Below are 26,508 nucleotides of genomic sequence, written 5' to 3' on the forward strand. Positions count from 1 at the left end.
TCAGTTTATCAACCTACCTAATGGAGCACGTTACTTCATTTCACTAAGCCTCACTTTCCCTGTCTGTGAATTGCAGATCACAGGAGACTTTCCTCATAGGGTCTTCTATAGCATATCTGGTCTTTGACTCCATGTAGCCTTGACTCCATAATCCTTAATACTACACAGCTTCCTACCTTTCCCATGATGACATATTTTCTTCAATTTCCATAAAAATGATTATCTCTTTGACTTGTTTGACATTTCCTAGAGCAGAGCATAAGGGATGTGTGGAATATAACCTTTTTTCTTTAAGTAGATGAAAACATAATCTAGGTTTCGCATACATTTGGTACCAAATAAATGTTAGTTAAATTTTCTACTTTTGACAGCACCTAGCTCAGCACCTCTCTCAATATGGAAACTTAATATACCTATGAGCATTAATATACCTATGAGCTCATATACCTATGATCATGAGACACTTAGGTGTCTACTTCCTTCAAAAATCACATACAGAAGGTGGCTAAATGCCGCCCTTCACATCTCCCTTAACCACAATGGCTTGGAAAAATCACTATGGTGTGAGGTAGGTTGGCCAGTCATACGGTCAAAAATGCAGGCAGACAGATCTGGAAAAGACATGGGCTTCCAGAACACATTCATCCATCATCCCTTCATTCATGCAATAAATGCTTACTGTGACATTACGGGACAGTCACCATTATTTTGCCCTTACGAACATTCTAAATAGCAGAGACATTCAGTAAACAGGGAAACAAAACAACAACAACAACAACAAAAAAGCCAGTTGGATAGTTGGTCCTAAGAGGAGAGTTTTTCTGGGGTAATGTGAGGAAGAGTGACTAGGAGTGAGAGGCCTCACTCGGGTAATCAGGAAGGCCTCTCTGAAGAGGTGACCCTGAGCTGAGATCTCAGTGACAAGGAGGAGCAGACACCGGAAGATCTCAGGAAAGAACATCCCATTCAGAGGAGCAGCAACAGAAAGAGCACTTGAAGAACAGAAAGAAGACCCACGTGTCTGGTGCTCAGTGATCAAGGGAGGACATGTGGGACCAGATGAGGTCAGAGAGTTGTGTAGAGCAAGACCTGTTCAACGGGGAATGGCAGGTGGAAAAACCAGTGTGACAATGTAGCCAAAGCCACATTTGAGCACATTTGGTTTCAAATCTGTGCTCCATCCTTTTCTATTTGTGAGACCCTGTCTGTGAGCTTCACTTTTCCTCAGTAGAATGGAAGTCATAATAACCTACTCCTCACAAATCTTGTGAGTGTTGAATGACATAGTGAATACGGAGGGCCTAACTCAGCACCTCAATAATTACAATAAGCCCTCAACAATAATAGTAATATATCATTATAATTCTTACTGTCATCATGCAATTGTGATGCCATCATGGTAGTGGCGGGAGTGGCGGTGATCTCCAGTTTTCTTTTTCTTCTGAGATATTTTTTACCGAAATAAATTCAGTAAAATGTGTATGGTAATTTAACCAAACTACAAAATGATTTCACTATCTCTGTTTATACAGCAGAATATGAAAACATAAATCCCTCTACTAGATTCTAGTCAAGAGAAGAATACATAATACATTATTAGTAACCCCCATCCAATTTTGCCTGGATATAGGTTTGCTTGCAATCCCAGCCTCCAGATCGAGCTGTCATGACAGGATTAAAGAAGCAGCAAATAGGGAACCTTTCCCAATATCTCAGAATAGCATACGGTTAATAGCACCGGCTCTGGAGAGCCAGCCTAGGCTTCGATCTGGTTCTGCTACTTGCTGGCTGTGAGGCCCGGCTCATCCTCCCTGTGTCTTGATTTCTTCATCTCTAAGAACAATACCTAGATTTTAGGAATCTCATGAACATTAATTAGACAGTGCATGTAAAGTACATGTTACAGGATTGTTTTTTTTTTTTTTTTTTACATACGATAAATTCTCGAAAGTGTTAGCTATAATTGACTATTATTTTGACTCATGAGCCAGTCTTTCTACCATACCAGTTTCATTCCTTTTAAACACTGCTGATTTTAGGATCAAAGGTTAGAAAGTGACTTACTTGTCGCAACCTCCCCAAGTCTATCCAGATATTACCATTTCAATGACTTAGAAGAAACGCCAATTTTAGTTATGATTTCCTGGCCAATATACTGATAAGTTACATGAATAGATTTTCCCCCAAGGTATTAATAAAACAAACAAAAAATAAAGAAAGTAGTTTGCTAACATTTAAAAAGAGCCATCAAGGGGTAGTAGGATTTCAGATGACTTTTACTATACTTTTTTTTTTTTTAATATGGCCCATTAACACAGAATTGGCACTTGTAAAAAATGGTTGTTCACCTCTGCCTGAAGTCATTATCACACATTGATTATCAGTCAACACCTTAGAGGGATTAGTTGCCAGTCAGAGGCAGACAGTTAGCATTCTCACAGGAGGGTCATGAGGAGGACTGTGGAAGCTGAGGGACAAGGAAGAGTGTCCTGGGAAAAGCAAAAGAAAAATGTCAAAGGTGGCAATTAAAGGAAGTGGGGTATGTCAAGGACTGAGACAAGGAAGAGCCAAAAGAGGACGCCAAATAGGTTTGGATCCAAAACCTAATAACTGTAGTGATAACAAGACAGAGACACATTTTTAAAAAATGCTTGCATGAGATTCTCTATTTAAAAAACAGTGTGATGGGGTGAATCATTTCACCCAATCCTTATCAAAAAAAAAAAAAAAGAAAAGAAAAGAAAAGAAAGGAAAAAAAAAAAAAACCTGTCGAATATCATTATTTCATTTTGCAGCTGGAATTGCAAAGCTCAGAGTGTGAAAGTAATTTAATAACACATAGCCAGAGCTGGATCCTGAACCCACAATTTCTGATTAAGTCCAATGTCTTCCCAGTACACCAACCTGCTTTCATTCATTAATTGATTACACACTCACATAATACCAGAATGGAGTCCATATAACCAATCCCTCCCCCCCAAACCAAACACTGTGATCCCTGCCTACAAAAACACACAATTTAGTGTAATTTACAATTTAGTGTAAGAAATAAAATGTGTGTGTACAGAACTTCAGGTCCCTTCCATGGAGCAGATGAGCAAATACAGGATCAAATGGAATTTTTTACATGCATGATCCCAACTGCCCCTCACACCCTCCTCTTGTCTCTATCTTCCCCTAATATTGATCATCCAAAATCAATTTTGGAAGAAGGACTATAATGCATGCATTTTTTTTTTCCCCAGGGATCTGTCTCAGTTTTCACTGATTTTGAAACTCCTTCCTTCCATCCTCCACTCTACATTTATTGAATTCTACTAATAGCTACACTCCTGAACCAAACCCAGGGGCTGCAATGTTAAAACAGACACCACCTTTCCCACTCAGGGAGTCCAGCAATTCTTAACAATGTTTAGGTGGAAAAATTTTAGTTTGGTAAATAGTACAATTATTTGGAGTCTAGATCTCAAAATTTCCTAACACTTCCTTCTCTGCTGCAAGTCCCTGTTTTAAGTGCAAGGCTGCTTTAAGTGTGGCTGTTTGTGAGACAAGAGCGATTACTATCAGAGTCCCATTGTGATGACCTTCACTTTATCATTCCTTTCCTCTCTGATTAAGGTTCAGCAGACTTGTCAGAGTTTCTCCTCTACTATGCCAATCTGCCGCTTCCAGACCTGTTTCACCTCCCTTTCTTGGCTGTAACATTCAGAACCGGATTTCTGAAAATTGTTTGTGCAAGCTGTAATAATGCTGCTTTTTATAAATATACCGATAAAAATAGGCATGTGACTCTGATACTAACCAAGGACTGGAAAAAGGAAGAGTTACCCAGTAAGTTATTGCAACCTCCCCATTTATTTCAGTCTTAAAGTTCAGTAGAAATCATTTTCTAGTTTCAAATATTAACCAGACACATGACCAGGTGAGACTGTAAATCTTCACCGAGCCAGTTAATTGTATCCATCTCCTTGGTGTTCCATCTGAGTTGGGAATACGTGTTCATTGCCTTGGTAATTTCCCTGTGCTCATTGCCCAGGTCCCTGAGGGTTGTTAATATGGAGTGTAGCTGGGCCAACGTATCTATGGCTGTCAATGAACAAGGTTCTTCTGTACATACCATGATCCTCAGGAGTGGGGAGATGATCTCTTCATTTGAGGTATCTTGATGGTCTGATCCTTCGGGATCCTGTGTCATTCTAGCATTATGAGATCTCTCAGAGAAATACCATTTGCTTTAAATTAGAGGAGACTGAGCCATCCTTGTGCTTCTATGGCTGCTAATATACCATCTTCTTTCAAGGTCACCAGCAAGTTACCCCATTATCCAGATCTATTTTCTTTTGAGGTTGCTATTGGTCTATCAGGTTTGGTTGAAAACAGACAAATTGCTAACAGCAGTTAGCATACATCTTATATACTGGGGTTATTCTTTTGTTCAAAGTAATTCTTAGGACATGGACTTTGTCAAATGGTCATTCCCAGTCATTGGAGGTTCCACTATGTGCATTATAATTCTGTGATCCTGCTCAAGTCTTCAGTTGGATAATTTGCAAATGGTGGTCAAAATAGGGCCAGAGATCTTAAGTCCGTGAAAATATGACTCTCAAACTTCAACTCCTATTTTTTTCCAGTAGCCTTCTCTAAGTAGGGAAGATATTTAGTTTTCTGATAAGAAATTGTCTGCCCTGAAAAAAAAAAAAAAAAGAAAGAAAGAAAAAGAAATTGTCTACCCTGAAGGAATGTTGACTTACCACAATGAACACTCTTCTTAGTATACAGTCAACAAACATTTTTTGGCATCTAGTCTAGACTAAGCCTAAAGATATGAACTGATAGTAGTAGGTTAATGCTACCTGGTGGCTAACTTTGAGTTCACAGTGATAGAAATTAAATGACTTAAATAAGAAAAGGAAAAAGATGCTCAGAGCACACAATCCCAGATGTTACTTTGGGCTAACTCCACCATAAACCTGAGAATTTAAAAACAATAGTTAACAATTCCAAGCCATTCAGCATGCACAATGCAGACAATGTTCTGTAAACTTCCTTACCCTCTCACCCCCGTAGGAAATATCAGTATCTCTCTTTTGTAGATGAGGAAATTGAGCCACTGAGCAATTATGTCACTTGACTAAATTCAGACAGCCTCCAAACAGCAGAGCTGGAAATTGAACCCAGCGAGTCTGACTCCAGAGTCAAGCTTCTAACAAACGTGGTAAAGCCTCTCATTGAACTCTGCTCCTGATCTCTGGGGCTCAAAATGCCCTCTTCTTACTTTTGTTTTGAGAGTCTCCCTCTTTCCTTACTCTTTCATCTCATTATGCTATTTTAATGCCTGGATATTCTCTCCATCTTCTTTGTGGCACTAACTTACTCATCCTATAAAACTCAACTCATAATTTACTCTCTCTCTCTCTCTCTCATCTTTATTCTAATTTAGACGTAGCCTATGTTCCTATAATACCTTGTGTATGTGTGTGTGTAATAACTTATATTTCCTGAGAATAAATATGTGCCAGGCACTAATGCCTTTGCATGGATTATTTTGTTCCATCTTTGCAACATCACTGTAGGGCAGGCACTCCATTTCACAGAAAGAATACTGAAGGACATCAATAAATAAGGAATTTACCTAAGACTATAATGAATCAATTAATGATAACTGAAAAAAATCTGGATTCAACTTGTCTGATTCCATGCGCCTTAAGCACATTATTCCTGTATATGCTCTACACACGCACACAATTATAATCCTAATACTTGCTCTATTGTGTTTCTCACTTTATTGAAAGCACCCTGAGAGTCAGAGTCAAGACTTGCTTGATTTTGTATCCCCAATTCCTACCACGGTGCATAACAAATAAATGTGGCTAAGTTAAGTTTTTCTGATTCTTCCTCATTCCCTCCTTTTTTCCTTTAGTCCTTCACCTGATACTGATTTCATGGTATTTCCCAGGGCTTCAGTTCTTATAAGGTCTCCTTACTCGAGGTGAGACTCACTGCTATGGCTGTAGCTCCCACCGACCCACTTGTGATTCCCTAATTCCCAATACGGTCCTGACACCCCCCAGCACTTGTCCTGGGATGCCTTTCTTTCCTTTCTTGACTTGCAAACTCCAAGTGTTTCTTCCACATTCAGCTTAACCTTGAGCTTTGTTGGGATCCCGTGCTCTTCTCTCTGTATTTTGTATCCATGTTTCCGAGATAGCAGGACTCATGATCTGCATCCTGTTACAATTATAAGTTTACCTTGATCTCTTCCCCCAAGGAGATTATCGAAAGGAACTTATTCATTTCAGGACCCAGTGCCTGAAAGAAGTGTTGCGTCAAAGTGTGCTCAAAAATATCATTTAGTGGGATCCCTGGGTGGTTCAGTGGTTGAGCATCTGCCTTTGGCCCAGGGCATGATCCTGGGGTCCTGGGATCGAGTCCTGCATCGGGCTCCCTGCATAGAGCTTGCTTCTCCATCTACCTGTATCTCTGCCTCTCTCCCTATGTCTCTCGTGAATAAATAACATCTTTAAAAAAAAAATCATTTAGTAAATGAATAAATGAGAAATCGAAGAATATACTTTGAATAACATCATCTTTACAAGAGGACTCTTTTATTGGAAAGTTATGTGTTAGTGTTCTGTCTTTTTATAATGAAAGTACTTTGAAGATGCTGTCATAAACAAATAATATGCTATTAACTCTTATTTCAAAATATAGATTTAATGTAAGAAGATTGATTTTTTTATTCAGTCTTTTTCAGGCTTTTTCAATATATAATTAACAATAAGAGGATACATTAACCTTATCACTACTATCCAAGCCTCTGCTTTTTGAAGAGTCAGAATCCTTTTGCCCAACTTCTGCTTGCCCCAGGTCACGAGTCCACATGAGTGCTTCTGGTACAGAAGCAATCTTTTCTCTCTTCTAGGGTACAGGGTCATCTGATTGGACTTTCCATGGTCCTGGCTGAATAGGAAGGGAATTAAATTGCAGTGTCAAAGGAAATTACTCATTCTAAGAAGCATTCACACATTATCTATGGCCAAAACCATCTCTGACACTCATTTATGATTAAAATTAAAAGAAAAAAAAAAAAGAGACACAGTTTGGCAGTATTTCCACGACAATAAAAATGTGAAGACCAAATTAAATCGATGGTACAAGTCTGTGGCACACCAGATAAGAAAGTGGTTTTCTCAGTGGTGTTTTAGAATGTAGAGGCATACCCTAGGTAAAAAGGAAAGGAAATGTGTGCCCCAGTGTGAGATGGTCTATACCGAACTTCATTCTAGAACAAACCTTATTTAGGTTGATGCCTGATAAGTTCAAATCACCCACCATTCTTTCATGGGATGTTTTTAAGGAGCAAAGGTCTTTACAATGAAATCCTAAAGGTCTTCAAAGCGAGGCCTTCTCCCAAACAAGCTCATTCTTCACCTTGTCAACAAGCGTGTATTTTTACTATTCTGCGTAATTTTATTTTTAATGTAGTCCTAAGCATCTATTTGAAACTTGTTTACATTTTTAAGGTAATGGGTGGTTGCAACAACTGATGGAAGGGATAATAATTTCTGGATAACGTATCCCCGAAATAACATGGAGCTGAGGTAAAATGCATGTTTTAAGACATTCCCAAATTATCCAGCCTAGCTTAAAAATTGTGCTCAATCCTATGCCCGTAGAAGAAACAAAATTAAAATGTTAGATTTAACAGGAAACTCAAATTGATTCTTTTAAGAGTAAAAATGTTTTTTTGAAAGGTCATGGGACTATTTTAGTTCCTGGAATAAATATAGCAGCAAAGATAGTTTAAATGAGAGAGGCGCCTAGATTTATTTAAAAGACATGTCATCTCTTTGGCCTATTCACACAGGGCAGACAGAACAAAAATGATTTATCAGCTGGGGGATTTGGCTTTTAGAAAACCGTGATTTGTTTCTTCCGTAGGCCTATTTTTACACTTTTATTTCATTGCCTGGCATTTAAACACTTAAGCGTCTTTTACTTCAAACGTCAGCTTTCTCTACCAACTGAGCATTTATATTCTCCTTAGAAAAGTAGGTTCTTCTCGGGTTTGAAGTAACAGTTTACTATTTATTTTACTCTGGTTCTTATGCATTTTAATGGAAGTGATACTTATGTTGCTTTCATGTGATCACATTGCTAGGTGATTCTATATTTCCATAAAAATATGTCTGTAGAGCTCCCTGGGAGTTATATATATTTATGTATCCATTATGTAACTATCTGCTAAAATTCATCAAAACTAATGGAGAATTAGTACCAATTACTATTGTAAATGTTAGTAATTGCATCTATTTGGGTCAAATTTTAAACAAAAACAAAGTGCGTTCAACTTTTAAGTTTTTACATTTTCCCATAGAAAGGAAAGCGTGAGTTGCATGAAAACTAGTTACTTCCTAAGAGAAAAAATAGGAGATGAAGAATGGTTAATGTTGGTTAGACAAATGTGTTCTACTCAAACTGTGTCGTCCACCCTCTCTGAGAGTGGAATAGGACTTTCTGAATTAGTGACAGTAAGATTTCTTGGACATAGACCTTGAGAAGCAAATATCATTTTACACCCCACTATGGGGCTGGAATCATTATATACCAAGCATAAGCACTTAAGAATGGGCAATTTTAATGACAGCCAAAATTTCCGGCAGATTTTCCCCCTAACAAAATTCTCATTATAAATGCCCAAGTTAATCCACTAAAAAAAAAAAAAAAATCACTTACATGTCCATATGTTATAGATCCTATGTTAAGAGTCTATAGGAATTACAACAAATATTGAGAACTCCATCTTTCTGGGATTGACCAAGCCAAATTAGATTGGTATTCTAATTTATCACATGGCTTTCAACAATTTTCTGTTTATTTTATGTGATTTTGAAAGACACTGATTAGCCTTGTCTGAATTTGGCTATTCTACTAACTGATCTCAAGCTATGCCTTCACTATGATTCATGGGTCAATTCACCATTTTACAACAAACGATAGCTGGAAAGTTTCCATCTGGCTATTTGGATATAATTTTAGATAGATATCAGTAGAATTCAAATATATTTGAGTCAACTCCCTCAGCCGGGCTTTTAAAAAAAAAAAAAAAAGAAATGAAGTAATCTAATAAATTTTAATTTTCCATTAAGAAACTTTATTTTCCTGATTGAATTCTTAATGCATGTGTTAAGTATGCATTTAGTATCTTATTTTGCCTTTATAACAGCCTAATGGAGTCAGTTATTGTCCCCCACCCTAAGGATGAAAAAAATCAAGGTCCATAATGTTAGCCAACTTGCTCCCTGACATACAGCTAGTAAGTTTTGCAATTTAAATTTGACCTTAACTCTTTCTATTTGCAAAGTCTGACTCTTTATCACAACATCAATGTTTTCCAGTTTGCATTCTGTTTTTCTAGAAGTGCTAACAAGTAACAAGCCAGTAAAATGCAAGTACTTTTTTTTCCTAAAATAAAAAAAAAAAATTGAGATATACGTAAAGACAATAATAACTACATTTAATTATTATTGTACAACAGTCTTCTTCTAACAAGAAGTTATTTGTTATAGTTATAAGTCTATATTATTTTTTTTAAATCCAGTAAAAAATTAACAAAATTCAGAAGTAGAGTTTCTTCATGTCTTAGCTCAGGCTGCTACAATAAAATGGTATAGTATACACTGGGTGGCTTAAGCAGCAGACATTTATCTTTGATAGTCCTGGAAGCTAGGATGTCCAAGATGAAAAGGTGCTGGAAAATTTTGTTCTTGGCAAGGGTACTCTTCCTGGCTTGCATATGACTACCTTCTCACTCTATCTTCATATAAGCTCTGATAGCTCTTTCTTCTCTCTATAAGGTCACTGATGCCATCATGGCAGCTCCACCCTCATGACCACTTCTACACCTAATTACCTCTCAGACACCTCACCTTCTAAGAACTTCACCCTGAGGGTTAAGAGCTTCACCATAGGAACTCAGGGAGGACACAAACATTCATCCCATAATGCCTCAGATAGAAAATAATTATATGACAACTTAGGGAAGTAAGACACGCAAAAAAAAAAAAAAAAAAAAAAAAAGTGTGAATTGTTGACAATAGTTTAGTTTCAGGGTTTAGTGACAAATTGACCAGGGGTCATTACATTACAAAGAAAAGTTAAAAAATAAATATATAAATGAAGGATGTGCATGGATTAATGATGAGGGTGAGTCAAGAGTTAGAAATTGGGTGATTTATAATTGACCCAATTTTGCATACCTAAGATGAGGAAGGTTGTAGGAAAGGAGAAAGAAAAAGAGGGGAAAACACTTTTTGCCATATTGAGAAACCTAAATATTCAAAGAGATGCTGTTCACAAAAGGATGCTGTTGTTCAATGTTCACTTAGGCGACCTTAACTACTAACTTCCATGCTTATTTGTGGGCTATGTTATGTATTTTCTCTTATAACCTCAATAAGTATTTTGGATTGTTAATTTTTGTCCCATGTTAATTATATAACAAATGTTTCCCATGAATTTGTGATCGGTAGAATATTTTAAATGAAAAGAATATTGTGTCTGAATCAAATAATGAAAATTGGAACAAGTCAAAATAAAAATCAGCAAATTCAGCTTTTAAGTTCTCAAAAATCATAAAGCAATTTTCTACGTGAAACAATTATTTTTGGAGCATCCAAATTCACTGTGCAGATCACGTAATTAGTGATTTTCTTTCCCTTAACACTCAGTACTCATATCAAACAGCTAGATGATGTTTTTGTAATCATTTTCTCATTAAAAAAAGATCATGTTTTTTCTTTTGTGTTGAATTTTCCCAAAATAAATGCAAAATTAATTATGCTCTATTTTTTATCTTATCTTTTTTTTTTTTTTTAAGTTTTACTTATTTATTTTTTAGGGAGAGAGAGAGCAATGGGGGAAGGGCAGAGGGAGAGGAGAGAGATTGAGCGCAGAGCCCAAGGTGGGGCTCCTCCTTAATCGCTACCTGAGCTGAAACCAAGAGTCTGGCACTGAATGGACTATGCTACCCAGGCACCTCGTTTTTATCTTATCTTGATAAGATTTGTTCTTTTATTCTTAGGAAAATAAGATTTTTTTTTTATGTTTTACTGAGAGTTTATGGCTAATATAAGGCTTCTATGTGTATTAGCTACCTATTGTCGCATGATAAATTGTCTTAAGACATAGTGGCTTATAACAATAATAAACATTTTCATCCCTCACCGGGTTTATGGGTCAGGAATCTGGGAGTGGCTTAGCTAGATGATTCTGATTCAGGCTCCCTCATAGAGTTGCTGTCAAGCTGTCTGATAATAGGATATTACTCATCCAAAGCCCTGACTGGACAGTGGCAGTGGTGAGGGGGAGTGGGCTCACAAGGCTTACAAAAGAGGGGCTCTTCACTGGGTATTACACTATATGTTGGCAAATTGAATTTAAATAAAATCTTTAAAAATAGCAACAAAGGAAATGTATAACAAAAGATTATATACTTTTGTGGTATATTACGTTTATGCTGAATAGTATTGTACAAGTGAATGTACAAACCATCACGTAAACATTCCTTTTGCAGAACTCTTTTTTATAAGCCTAAAATTTGGTAACCATTAATCAAAACAAATCAAAATTGGAAAAAAAAAAAAAGAGGGCTCTAAAATTTTCTGAAATTTCACAAGCTAAACATTAAATAGCCAGTATTAAAAATTAAATTACATTAAAGTTATATGAAGGTTATGGAAGCTATGTTAAATTGTATAGTTGTTAAATTAAAATTCATAATTAAATTATTTTTCAAGGATTGTCTTAAACTTTTTTTTTCTAATTTTGTTAGTTAACATACAGAGTGATATTGTCTTTGGAATAGAATTCAATAATTCATCACTTATATCAACACCCAGTGCTCATCAAAACATAGAAATAGATTCTACCAAATCAAAGGTAAAAAATAATCAAAACTAATCACCTTCTAATAATTTTACTGTTTTACTACAATCAACACTTTTGAGGTTATTTAATTCTTTTCTATCTATATGATGAAAATACTATAGAGCTTTGTGCTACTGTGCATCTCCTCCTAAGTCCACATTTTATGACATAAACAGGTTGGTTTAAATTGGCCATAGTGTGAGTGTTTATACAACAGAAAGGGACAAACCTTATAAAGTGGGACTTGATTTATTGTTTTGTTAATTGCCCAGACTTAGGAAAGTGGTGCAGAAAAATGTTAATAATGTAGACTATGTTTAAAAGCATGTTGTATCCATAGCTATCACATTGTCAATCACATACCAAAAAAATTGAGGAAATATTTTTCCAGTATTCAAAAACTATTTTCTAATTCAGCAGAGTTGTTCATTCTATTGATGAACAAGTAAAGTTCCAGCTTATGTGTTTATTTTTCTGCTTTTGTTTTAGTCATTAATGTAAACAAAAATATCAACCAGCATTCATTTCAAAACTACACTCATTCATTAGTAAGTGATTTCTTTGCTGAATTGATTACTCATCAATATATCTGATATATATTGTGGCTCTCTTTGGGGATAGATTACAAAAACTGATAATAAAATTTGCAAGACGTAGGACTGATCACGCTGAAGTGTAGGAATAAGGAATTTATAATACAGACTATTATATATTTTATTACTATTGGCAAAGTTTATACTATAAATTGCTTATGATAAACTACTGTGGGTACAAGCATGTACTGAAATGAAGATACACGCATTCTTTTTCAGAGAACAGGAAAACATTTACCAGTATACCATTGAGCTGATTGAACTTCCAATGTGTCTCACTCACTAATCTGGGAACCTAATGCTGGTTGTTAACATGAGGCCCTGGTTCGTTTCCATGTAGCCTCTCCACAGGGCTGCTCAACATGGTATCTGGCTTCCACCAGAGTGAGTGAAGCAGGAGAGGAAGAGCCGGATGGAAGCTATACCCTTTTCATGACCTAGCCTTAGAACTCACATGGGCAACTTCTCTTTTGAAACAACTCTAAATCTAGGGCTATTCTCAAAAAATGGTTTAGATGTAAGCCACTGTTATTGATGGATTGGATGTCTATGTTCCACTACCACCCTTCCCTTCAGATGTTGAAGACTTAACCCACGATATGAGTGTGAAGGCAGGAGGCGCTTAGGTCATGAGGGTGGAGATTTATAAAAAGTCTGAAGCCTTATAAAAAAAGAGGTTCCTGGCCACTTTTGTCATGTGAGGTTATAGTGAGGTGATGGCCGGCTCTGAACCAGACTCCAAATCTCCCTGGGCTTTGATATCAGACGTCTTGGCTGCCAGAACTGTGAGATATAAATTTCTTTTGTTTATGAGTCACCCAGTATATGGTATTTTTGCTATAGCAGCCCAAACACTAAGTCTGTCACTTAGCCCAGGCCCCACCCAAGATAATCTCTCTCTCTCTCTCTCTCTCTCTCTCTTAGCCAAGGTGATACATTTAATCTCAAGAATAGCAGCCAGATTCCATCAATGCATAATAGTTTTTAAAGAACCACACTCTGGCCCAAAAGTTTGAAAGCCATGCGTCCTACTACATTATCCCATCTATTCCTATCCACACATAACCCCTTTCCAGAAGTAAGGAGAAGACTAATATTTTGCTAAATATCAGAAAGAGAAATGATAAGTAAATTATCTATTAATGCCCCAGTGCAAAATACATATATAGAACAATTTTCTTTTTATAAATATTAATGTCAGAGAATCTGTACAGCACCTGGAAATTTAGGTGAGCTGCTTTTGGCCTATTAGCCATAACTGTCCTAGATTTAGAATTACTTGATAAAAAAAAAAAATGAGAAAGAGGGGGAAAGGCAGAAAGGAAGATAGAAAGGAAGAAACTAATATGATGTAAAATTTAATGCTTAAAGAATTTTTAAATCATATTCTAACATTTGTTACTAAAAATCTAGATACTCAATTGAGATTATGAAGTTTGGAATATTCATTATATATTCTATTCACTTACCTAAGTACCATTTCAAAGGATTTGAGCTTTTGTTGGATCTGCTCTTGGATTCTGAATTTTATGAATAAATAATTTTTTATAGTTCTAGCCTCTATTGTTTCACATTTGATTTTCTGTGACAAGATATAATACAGCAACAGTAATACTTTGCTTTTCCATAACAGTTTCTGCAGCAAGTTTATAAAAGTATTGTCTGCTAACCCAAAGCTAAATTGCATGCTGAGAAATGTGACAGGTATTTGGTGGGGGGAGGGGGGGAGGGCGGGGATGGAGGGAAGAGGTAAAAGGGGGATGGAGTGGGGGATACTCCCCTGGGAATATAACACTTCTTACTCAGGCTTGCAAAATATCTGCAAAATGAAAGTTATCCATCATATTTATGCAGAAATAGGTCACAGTCACATTTGTGCAGTTGTTCTAATCCTTTTGACTAATGTAAACACCTATTCCACATTTGTGGCATCATAATGTCATAAGAAGAAGGAACAATTTGGCAAACCATCTTTACTTCAGGGATATGATCTTTGTTCAACTTCTACATATTCCACATTCCAGATTCTATGACAACAGCATCAGAGACTGCTGTGGACCAAATTTTGTCCCCCTAAAATTCATATGTTGAAGCTCCACTCCCCATTATGACTGTATCTGGAGATACAGTCTACAGAGTAATTAAGGTAAAATGAGGTCATAAGGATCTTTAATCCAATTAGAAGAAATGTAGCTGATAATAGGAGAAAGAAACTTCTCCCTGTCTCCTTCCTCCTCTCTCTCTCCTCTCTCTTCCTGCTACCTGAGCACACAGCATCTGTGAACAAGAGAGGTCTCACCACAAACCAAATTGGCCAGAAATTTCTGTTGTTTAAGCCACCTAATCTGTAGAATTCTGTTATGGTAGCCTGAGGAGACAAAGATGTTATTGAGAAGTGGGGTTTTGTTATAACATACCTTAAAAAGTGGAAGTAGCTTTAGAACGGGATTGGGGGGTAGGGGAGAGGCTGGAAGAGTTTTGAGGTGCATGCCTGAAAAAGCTGAGATGTCTACAAAGGGACTGTTGGTAGGAAAATGGATGTTAACGGTGAGGTGAAGGCTCAAAAGGAAAAGAAGAGAGCCAGAGGAACAGCTTCCATAGTCCTGGAGAATGTGGACATAATCAGAAACAGAATGTTGGTAGAAATAGGCTCCTTAATGGCCACTCCAGTAAGGTTTCAGATGGAAATGAGGAACAGGTGATTGGAAACTGGATGATTGGCTATTGGAGGAGTGATCCTTATTATAGAATGTCAGAGGACCCAACTGAATCGTGTTCTAGTGTTTCAGGGGAGGTAGAACATGAGAGTGGTGAAGGGCAATATTTAAGAGATTTCTAGGTAAAGTATCGACAATGAGGCCTAAATTCTCCTTACTGCTTATAGTCAAATGCAAGAAGAAAAAGATAAGCTGAAGCAGGGGCTGTTAGGCAAAAGGAAGCATAACTAGGGAGACTCGGAAAATTGAGAATTTTGAACCCATCCATACTATAAAAAGCCAAGACAGCTCTGTTCTCAATTTTCTCACCTTTCTCATTTGTTCTCATTTTCCCACTTAGTGCTGAAGCCACTGTGTGGCTGCACAACCATCAGGTACAGAGATCATGAGTGCAAATCATGACTCTTAGCCAACCTGAGCAGAAGCCAGGTGTAGCGATTATACCAAGAGAGACACTGCAAGTCGGAAATAAAGGGAACTGAGAAAGCAGGACGGAAGGCAGGGAGGCAGTTGAACCTCTGAGATTCTCTAGGACCGGATCACAGAGTTATTTGGTTGCAAAATATCCTATTTTTCAAGACAAAGTAAAAACAACACCGAAGCATTCAGAGGTCATTTGTGCTGTGATGCCAACCACAGAACCTAAGGGATCAGGCCACCCTGCAGAGCCGTGGAGGTGATACTGCCACCCCACGGGCCTGGAGAGCAGAGAAGAGCACCAAAAAGGATGATAGCCTTCAAGTCTAACAGATTTTACCTTCCTCTGCAGCCAAGATTCTAAAAGACATGCTCATACCCCATCCCCACCACCACCACTACCAAACACACTCATCACTGACTTAATGCAGCTACTCTTAGTGCTATAAAGCAGGATCCTGACAGAAACATCCTCTGGGACTGCAAAGTTTCTCCGTGCTATGCAGATCCTAACTTCTTTTTTTTTTAATTTTTATTTATTTATGATAGTCACAGAGAGAGAGAGAGAGAGAGAGAGAGAGAGGCAGAGACATAGGCAGAGGGAGAAGCAGGCTCCATGCACCGGGAGCCCGATGTGGGATTCGATCCCGGGTCTCCAGGATCGCGCCCTGGACCAAAGGCAGGCGCCAAACCGTTGTGCCACCCAGGGATCCCCAGATCCTAACTTCTTAAAAAGCTGCTGCTCCTTAACATCTGCTCCACTTCTCTGACCGTAACAGGTTCAATTAGTACATTAGGTCTATAGCAAAGACAACTTTATTAAAAACGTGGGATGATTTGGGGCACCTGGGTGACTCAGTGGTTGAGAATCTACCTTCAGCTCAGGGCGTGATCCCAGGGTCCTGGGATGGAGTTCCTGCATCAGGGTCCCCACAGGGAGCCTGCTTCTCCCTCTGCCAGTGTCTCTGCCTCTCTGTGTGTGTCTCTCATGGATAAATAAATAAAACCCTAAAAAAAGAAAAGAAAACAAAACAAAACCTTGGGATGATTTCCCTGTGCCTGGCTACAAGAAGCACGAAGCGAGATGCAAATTCTTGAGTTTGAGAGCCAGATTTTAGAAATGTCAAAAAAGAAAAGAAAGCTCCAGAGTAACAACAAAAACAGCCACAACAAAGAGAGTTCACAGTGAATAGCTTTCGAAGACTAGGCTTTCTTGCTGTCATTAAAAAATAAAAAAGTTTTTAAATGAGGACAGTATGAAATACGAAGTGGCCCAACCAAGCCTTTCCAGTGTATTACTGGGAAACAGTAAACAATTACATTATATAAACCAACCATCTGAGCAGAAATGATAATTAAAGTAATGCATCTGTATGCTTCATTGATTTATGAATTTGTTTAATGATTCTTGTTCGGAGTAGCAAAAACTATTATGCATTCACTGATTTTTAAAGGCAATACATAACTGCATGACCTTTTGTTGCACCAATGGAAGTAATATGCACTAATACTCAGAGAGATTCAAACGGTCACACTGATTTTTGATTACATTTTAAACCATATATTTTTTTTCCTTCACTGAAAAAGTTTTATGAGCGTATATTCGTAACTATTGATTGTTTTAGAAAGAATCATGGCACCCAAGCAAAACTGCCTCCCAATAGCTAGGGTTAGGCTTAAATCAATGCAAGCAAAGCCATTAACCATGGTGGGGAGCTTGGCACCAGGCCCCTCCATGGGCCTCACTCCAGAGCCACTAAAGAGGTGTCTGCTTATAACCAGATGCTGCTGGACAAAGGCCACGATGGGTGGTTGTTCCTATCAGGGAATTTCTCTGTTTATATGGTGTTCAGTCACAGGCTGATCTTTCTATTCATGTCTTGTGGTGTAAACTTCCTTGTTTGTTTTCATTTCTTTTTAACCTGGTTGCCAGAGAATCTTAGCACACAGCTAACCTGAGAAGAAAAGCCAGGAACTAAGTGATGACAAGAATGACAGAAGAGTAGGGATGATATTAGTGCTCTGAATTTTAAACTCTTTAAAAGCTTCGCATCTCTCACATTCTCTCTCCCTGTGTCTCTCTTGCTCTTTCTCTCTCTCTCTCTCTCTCTCTCTCTGCCTCTCTCTCTCTCCTCTTTGCAACTTCTCCAAGAATGTAAAGAAAGAGATGGTATAGAGGGACATGCTTTAAAAAGCTGCATTAGGGGGCACCTGCGTGGCTCAGTGGTTGAGCATCTGCCTTCAGCTCAAGGTGTGATCCTGGGGAGCTGGGATCAAGTCCCGCATCAGGCTCCCCACAGGGAGCCTGCTTCTCCCTCTGCATGTGTCTCTGCCTCTCTCTCTCTCTCTCTGTGTCTCTCATGAATAAATAAATAAAATCTTTAAAAAATATAAAAATAAATTAAAAAAAAAAACAAATAAAAAGCTACACACACACACACACCAACTTTCATTCATTCAGTAAATCCAAGCATTCTCTCCTCAGCATGTCCATGCTTGACTGGAAGCAGATTCAAGAAAACTATAGGAACAGCCAATGCACCATATCAGATAAGACCACACATTTATCTATTTCTGTGCCTTGCCTCTGGGAGTGACCAGTTTCTGATGTTCTGTTAGGAGGTGGAGGGGGGAATCGAACAAAAGAAATATATACTTTTTGCAAACACTCATAGATGCTCAATCACTAGCCAGGATAGTACTTTATAATCTTCTATTCTCGTGCTCATTTCGTTCCCCTGAACCTTCCTATCCATATCAAACTTAAAATGATTATTGCAAATATCATTTGAGTGTTCCATGAAATATTTTGGCAACCTTACAATTTATTATGCACCTTTCTTTCATTCCTCTCGTGTTGAGATTTACCTCGGTTGAAAAGTTGATTGTCTTTTTAGGAATTAATTTCTAAGGAAGAAAAAAATACTCCGTGGCAGGTAACCCTCTTTGATAATGTTAGTGCTTAGGTATGATTTTGCCACTCACTACTTTCTCGTAGGATGTGCTGTATTAAATGAGGCACTGTTTACCTTACCTAAGAATGTTCTGACAAAAATACATGTGCTTATTGCTATCAGAAATTTGCATGAAACAGCGTCTGAAGATGTTTGACATCGATTCAAGGGAATATTTATAAGGCATTTTTTTCTTGTAAGCCAAGATTAAACTGGATCTTCAAGGATTTCAGTAAAAACTACCGAAAATTACTTTGGAGGCAATTTAAAAAGAAATGCCAACATGTGAATCTAAAGAATAATCGGTAAAGAAGCCAATGTAACAACATCAAATATTGAAGACAGCAGTTGCAAACACTTGACTATAGGATTTCTTTCATAACCGTAAGACAGTTTGGACTTCATTAACAGAATTTTGGGGTCCAGATTGCATGGAAAGACAAAGAAAGCACAGGAACATAGTCTCTCTACCTAAGTACCATGCTTCAGTAGCAAAGTTTAATGACAATAAACCAGGATTGGGATGTCTGACAATTTTTCCGCTTCGTGTTGCAATTTTAAAATTTTAGGTATTTTACACATAAGCATTTGTACACGTATGTATCTCTTGATTGTGGTGGAGCATTATACAATACGACTACGTGTTGATTTTCTAGCAATAGCATGGATTTTCTATCAGCATATCTCTGGACGTGGAAGAAAATTTGCTCATTTGTATTGACTTATGACTCAAAAGGATGGTTCTAAATAACAATGTCTCTTATGTTTTCATTGATTTTTATGATTAAATGCAAAATTACAGAAATAAAAATATTTACAATCTGGGACATATTTCCTACCAGATTATGACAATTTAAAGCTTGGTCAAAATTTGACCCTAAATTATTTGACAGTGTCCCTTTAAGCCTTTTAAGGGTCACTTAGCATTTCCATTACAAATCTCGACTTTCAGAGGTTTAAGGCTTGGCAGTTTGAAGTTGCAAGAGTCTGGAACTTATACAAGTTGTCAGACCAGATGTTTTTTATTTATTTGAGATTTTTTTCTTTTTACCCTCTCTTTTCTTTCCTGTTGCACTAAAAGTGTTTCTAAAACTGCTGGTACCTTCCAAAGTACACAGAAACTAAAAACTTTAAGCTTTTCATTTCTCTACACCAGAGCCATCAATGTTTTTTATTTAAAAATATGATAATATGGAGGGATATGTTGCCCATTCTATGACAAAAATAAGCCCACCCAACTCCAGAATTATTTTTATGTATTATGATAAAGATGAGAAATAAAAATGAAATTTTAAAGGCCAATGATAAGTAGCAATCTGGTGATATTAAGCCCAATGAGGAAATCCTACTGAATGGACAAGGTATTTGACAAACACACAAAGAAAAAAATGAGTTGAGATTAATTGTGGAAAAGTCTTTGATGCCCTTTATCCAGCGTGTAAAACCTTCAGGTTGGTGGAAGGAGCTCTGAATCCCGGAGGAAAGGTGCTGAATGCTCAGATTCAAGTTCAAGTCAAATAATGTTTTTAGTGCTTACATTTTCTGCCAAAAAAAAAAGTGTTCCTCTTATCGACTGTACTTGCTTTTTAAGAACCTGAATGACTACATAGGTGACAAAGTTATAAACCCCTTCAAATAACTGACAAGTGTCTAAGTCAGTTTAAAAAGATTAAGAGTGGCTCCCTTGTTGTGAAATTATACAAAAGTGCCATTTCACTTTTGAAGCAATTTGAAAGCCATTCATTTCAGTGGCAGGTAGCCAAAACACAAAAGCCAGAGAATGGCAGCAGAGATGTCATACAGGCATACACACGTATTTTCCAAAGGCTTGTGCTGCTTCTAACCTCAAAGGCACAGCCTCAATAGGTTGCGTAGACAAAAGAGTCACAGCAAAGCACTAAGTGCATGCATGTGCATTGGGTTCTGGCTTGCCCCGGTTCACTCTCACCAACTGCCATTTCTTAACTGAACTCTTGAGCCTGGATGCCACGTTGTGAATGCCTGGATGCGATGTGAAGTTGCTGGAGATGGAGCAGAATTTGTACCACCCCAAAATCCTGATGGCCAAAGTCTCAATACACCAAGGAACATTCTGATGGACCTCACCTGAGTTTCATTTTCTGGGATCTCCTGGTAGTGTATTTACCTCCAACCTGTCCACCGGAATGACGCAACATCTAGCAAAATACATGCAAGTAGTACTCTATTTCTCTTCTCCCCTGATGTAGTTGAAATACAACTTTGCACAACATGCTTGTAATACTTGACTTTGAACAGCCTAAATACCATAAAGAATAGTTCAGCTTGCAGGTCAGGCAGTGTGCTAGTTCAGGAGGTTCTGGGAGATACTAGAACCCCTGGTTGGGGTTGGCCAAACAAGATAATCCTGGAAAACTTGAAAAATTCTGTTGGGCTTCATAGTAATACTTAAATTCTTAAAGCCAGCGATGGTTAAATACTGTTGTGTGTTACTGTTGTATGCTCTTCCTCCCAAAGACGTGCCAAGTGAGAAAATGGTGTTGTTTTTAAAGCTCCTTTGGTGAATCTTATGCACCGGTCTAGCTCACAGCCATTTCTTTTAGTCACCTAGACACTGTCCAGGTAGAAAGGAGAAATACATCCAAGCAATTTAGGAGAATTAAAGCAGCAGCAATGGAAGTGAAGGGCAAGAGTGTTTGCATTTGACTGGTTAAGTCAAGAAAGGCTTCAAAAATGAGATGATATTTAAATTAGTCTTTAATAGGAATAGAAGGATTTAGTCAGGTGAACATATCAGGTTAGGGAGTGGGATAGGAAAACAAACAAATGTTTTTAGTATATTTGGAGATAGTTGTGGTGAAACTTAAATTGAGTGCTGGGGGCTCTAAGGATGGTCGGAAGAAATATTGATAATTGATAGCCAACGTGTAATGATTGCTTGCTATTTAGTGGACAGTATTGTGTGTGTGTGTGTGAGTGTGTGTGTGTCTGTGAATTAACCATCACAAGAACCTGATGGTTGGGTACTATACTGCCAATAGTAATACTTGAGACTAGATGGCCAGGGAAGGATGAGAGAGCATCATGAGCCTTGTTGGCATGATGGGGAGTTTAAATGGGTCCTTTTATTCTATAAATATTAGGGAAACTTTGAAGACTTTTGAGCAGATGAATGTCAGGACCAAATTTGATATCCAAAACAAGGAGAGTCTGATGAGGACCAAGTTTGGAAGGTGAGGGGCCATAGTTAGAGGTTCTGATGACCAGGCCACTGAACACACTTGAGTTAGAAAGATGCAGATCCTTGGGCTCCACATCATACCTACAAATGATGATTTCTGGAATGATAAGAGCTGTAATAAGTGGAGCAGCAAGAACTAGAGAAAAGGAAGTGAATTTGAAAAGAAATATGTAAAAAAAGATTTAGCAGGACATGATGATTGATTGGAGGTGGAAAGATGAGGAAAAGGCAAAAGTCTAGGTTGACATCAGCGTTGGTGTCTGAAGGCTCATTTGGGCAACAATGGTTTCAAATAATCAGAGATCTCAAGAGGGAGAAAAGGATGAATGTGCTGCACTTTAAGTGACTTTGGGATGACAGTGTGAACATGTCAAGGATGCTGTGGTTCTGGCGCTCACAAGAGAAGCTTTGGATGAAGTTACAGAGGAGCAGTCGGTAATCACCAGTGAACTGAGAGCAGTAAAAACCATTGTGAAAGGAAGCGTGTGTCCCAGAATAAAATATGTGGAGTGAGAGAAGAGGACCAAACATGAGCCCATGTAGCATTTAAGGCATGAGTATAAAATGAGTAATCTGAGGAGTATAGGAATAGTTGTAGGGTTGAAAAGGGGGAGACATAGCACCAAAGAAAGATGGAAGGTGGGAGATAACATGATGGAGAAGGAGGGACTTTGGAGTCCACAGACCAGATTTGAACCCATCGGGCAATTACCATAAGCCAGGCACTGTGTGAGTACTTTGCGTGCATTATTTCACTTAATCTTCACGAATAGCCCTAAAACAAAACTACAGTTGCCAGTCTTATCTCACTGATAGAGGAAACAAATATTAGAGAGAATTGGGAACCTGCACAGGGTCACTTAACTAGCTAATGATGAAGCCACGATTCCACTTCTTCCCCCAGAGCCTACACCCCTAATTATACACTTAACTACCTCTGTAAATTCATACTTCAAATGCCAAGACATAGATCTTGTAGAACATTGTGCTTCCTTGCACCTAATACACTACCAGAAACGGAGTAGGTCCTCAATAAACATTGAAGGAAGGAAAGAATAAGAGTCGAGGTTAACTGGTGTCCTTCCTCTCATCTTCTTGGCCCCTTCTAGAATGCCTTCCCACTAACCTTCCTGGAAGCCAGCATAGCACTAGTCTCACGTTTATATCATAAGGCCCTCATATCAGCCTCCTCCAACCCAGGCCTCCTCCTCCTGTACTCACACATTTGCCTGTGCTGCTTACCTAGAGTTTATTCTGTCTCCTCTTAGTGTAATCAATTCCAAATACAGTATTTCCAAATACTTCTATCTTGCTTCAAAAGCAGGCTGCAAGCTTTGCAAGGAAATTTATGTACTTCTGTATTCTTCAGGTCAACTAGCCCCATGCCTCTTACTAGATAGGTATTAATAATGGTCTGTTGATTGATTTAACCAGTTAAAATCAGAATATTAAATAGCACGTAACCCATGGTTGTGTCACAAATATCACTATATTCCCTTCATCTCTTCCAGAAAGATTCTAAAGATGTGAAATACGGATTTTAGCAAAAGCTACCGTATAGGGAAAAAAAATGTGCCAGACATTCACAGCTACCCTCTGTAATGTTCTTTGCTACTTACTGTAACAGCAGACAACCTTTTGCTATGCCTTAATAAATCCCACTTTGCAGTTTTCATGTCTTATGCATTTCAAGTTATATTTAGTTGAGACTTGGCATACAATTTTTGGTTTCAAATATATGTATGTGTGCGTTCTCTTAATCTATAAACTTGTTTGGATGTATGGCGGAAAAAAAAAAAAAAAAAAAAGCAAATTACCAAGTACCTCAGGTGCCTGGCTGCTTACGATGGAAGGGAAGGCTGTAGCTGTCCATAAAGGGAACATAACATCAGCTGGCATCTGGGAAAGAAAGCACTGCAGCCCCAGAAAGTGCTCTGCAGACAGCAGCATGCAGAATCTTTCGTGGGAAAAGAGAGGTGATTAGAAGCAGGCTCACTGGGCCCGAAGCTTTGCCTGCTCTCACACGCAGCTTCTGAATTCTTGCAGGTGTTCTGTGAGCAATAAGGGCTGCTTTGTAGCTGCCATTACCCAATGAACGGTGACCTACTCCCTCTTGGCCTGACCTTGTCACTGTCTTCGTAACCCCTAGAGTAGACCATTGCTCTGCATTTATACAGATAACACTGACAACTGCCTAAGAGCCTCATCTTGTACGGAATGAGGAACATGTGTTTTTATTGCCACCATGACACATTTTTTCTCTCCTGGTAATATGCTATCTTGGGTAGGATACGAACATTGTTTGCTTCAGGAGTCTTCATCAAATGCTTACGGACTGGTACAAAATTAGTCTATTGGGTGACAGTTTACCAGTGGGTAGGACTAGAGGCACTCCAGGACAATTCTCAAACTCTTGCCTCTCTCCTACCCCTAATATTTATGCAATGGCCTTCCCTGATTAGATTTAAAATGAACTAAGGGAAATGGTGTCATCTCCAACAGGAATGTTAAAAAAATGAAGCATGCTAAATTCAACCTAAAATTTCACTAAGGTTAGGTTGTCCCTTGCAAAATGCTATCTCCTTTTAGAGGTGAAAAAAAGGGGATCCCTGGGTGGCTCAGCAGTTTAGCGCCTGCCTTCAGCCCAGGGCGTGATCCTGGAGTCCTGGGATCGAGTCCCACATCGGGCTCCCTGCATGGAGCCTGCTTCTCTCTCTGCCTGTGTCTCTGCCTCTCTCTCTCTCTCTGTGTCTCTCATGAATAAATAAATAAATAAACTTTTAAAAAGAAAAAAGAAAGAAAGAAAAAAAAAGATTCCCAGATCACATTAAAGAAGAAAGAAAGAGAGAAAGAAAGAGAGAAAGAAAGAAAGAAAGAAAGAGAGAAAGAAAGAAAGAAAGAAAGAAAGAAAGAAAGAAAGAAAGAAAGAAAGAAAGAAAGAAAGAAAGAAAGAAAGGTGTGGATAAATGAAAACAATATGGGATTTTTGCCAGGCATGGATTCAACTTCGTTTTCTTCTGCTTACTGTATAGCCTCGAATACATTTCCTAAGTTTAAAATTAATTTTTGTTGAAGGGGGAACTGAAAACATTAGAAAGCACCAAAGATTAAGGTGAAAGAAGTGAGAGGGTCACATCCAATTCTCTGTGAAGGAATCTTTGGTTATTTTCTCAGCGTTATAGACCGACCGACGCGTACTAGAGTCTCTCCTGACAGAAGCCGCAGAAACATCTGGGTGGGATGCTTGAGTCTGTCTTCAAGGGAGCATGAGGAAAGTTTTCTTTTTGAACCCCTTTCAGCATCGTAGATCTCCTTTCATCTCAGCTGCTAGGTATTCAAAGCTCATCTGTCCAGGAGAGGCCCACGTAATAGCTACTCACATCCAAAGACCTTCTGGAAAAGTGTAAACATAGCAAGACTTGCCTTTCCCTGTTGGCCTTCCCCTTCAGCCAGAAGGAAGAACACTGGGTCTGTGGGCCTTGTTCTGGTTTTACCTTATTGTTTGTCTTGTGCTTTGTATTCATAGACTAGCAAAGTCTAACATTTGTGATTAGGCTTCCAGATTCCTTCTCTCTTCTGTTCTCAGGTGGCAAACATCCTACATCTGAAAATACGGCACCTTCCCGCCCACCAACCCTGTGAGCTTTAATTCTAGGCTCCTTTACACTCAGTGGAGCACTCTCCTGGATCTACCAAAGGCATTCTTCTTTACTCTTGGACTAGCTGTTTCTTGCAAAGCCTCCAGTATATTTGTTAGGATGTAATTCGAACATTTTTTACTCTTGTATTTATGGTTATGTAGCATGACGTCATGGAAAAAAATACTAGACTTGGTTAAAAAAAAAAAAAAACTCTTAGCACCATTTAAATATATATATATTTTTAATTCAGACCTGTCTTGTTATTTGTTCTGTACAACAATAATAGGAGATGAATAACACTACGATTTTACAGGTGAAATAAATGAAGCTTGGCAGGAGTGGGGAGTGAGAGGGAGTTTATAAGTAAGTTGCCTAAGGTCGTACAGCCAGTAACTAATAAAATCCGTATACAAATTCCAGCTCTCCTGACTCCCATGTGCATACCCTTTTTGCTAAACTATTATGCCTCGGAAGTTATTTAAACTCCTTAAGCCCTAATTCATTCATTTACAAAATGAGGATATTAATCTCTGCATAGCTTAGAATGCTCTTGTGAAAATCAAAGAAGTGAAAGTGCTTGATAAACATTAAAATGTTATAAAAATATGGGGTAATAATAAAGTAAATTAGCAAATGCAGAGTAACAATCATTTTCCTATAAGTTATTATACATATTAAACTAAAAGGCACTTATTAATTAGCCATTTTTACTTAGAAGAATGAAGCCCTCAAGTATGGAAATTAGACCTCTAATTCCCTTTTCAACATAATTTAAAAAAAATAATCACAAAAGCTAATTTATGGAAACGGGATAAATTTTACACCTTTAAAACTATGTGACAGAGCCTGAGTTTCCAAGGCAATGTGGGGAAAGACACATTTTTCATAAGCAGGTATGAGAATATTTTTCCCACATCATGTGAATAAGGCGCAGTGGGAGAAAAGTGACCTCACCTCTCTTGAAATGAATGTGCCTTGATGACTAAGTCGAAGATGCCATTGCATGCCCTCTGTGTTCAGGGTAAAGTACAGGCACTG

General features: G+C 38.1%; 1 protein-coding gene and 1 long non-coding RNA gene across 32 annotated transcripts in view; both read left to right on the top strand.

Annotated features, from left to right (window-relative positions):
- ADGRL2 (adhesion G protein-coupled receptor L2) overlaps window positions 1-26,508 on the top strand; it is a 619,232-nt gene that overhangs the window by 25,239 nt on the left and 567,485 nt on the right. The window lies entirely within an intron of this gene.
- LOC144318019 (uncharacterized) lies at window positions 714-14,225 on the top strand. Its single transcript, XR_013383884.1, has 4 exons — window positions 714-1,064; window positions 9,227-9,316; window positions 11,834-11,940; window positions 14,155-14,225. It is a non-coding gene; the product is annotated as an uncharacterized LOC144318019 (long non-coding RNA).

The sequence above is a fragment of the Canis aureus genome, chromosome 8 (genome assembly GCF_053574225.1).
Source record: "Canis aureus isolate CA01 chromosome 8, VMU_Caureus_v.1.0, whole genome shotgun sequence".
NCBI lineage: Eukaryota > Metazoa > Chordata > Mammalia > Carnivora > Canidae > Canis > Canis aureus.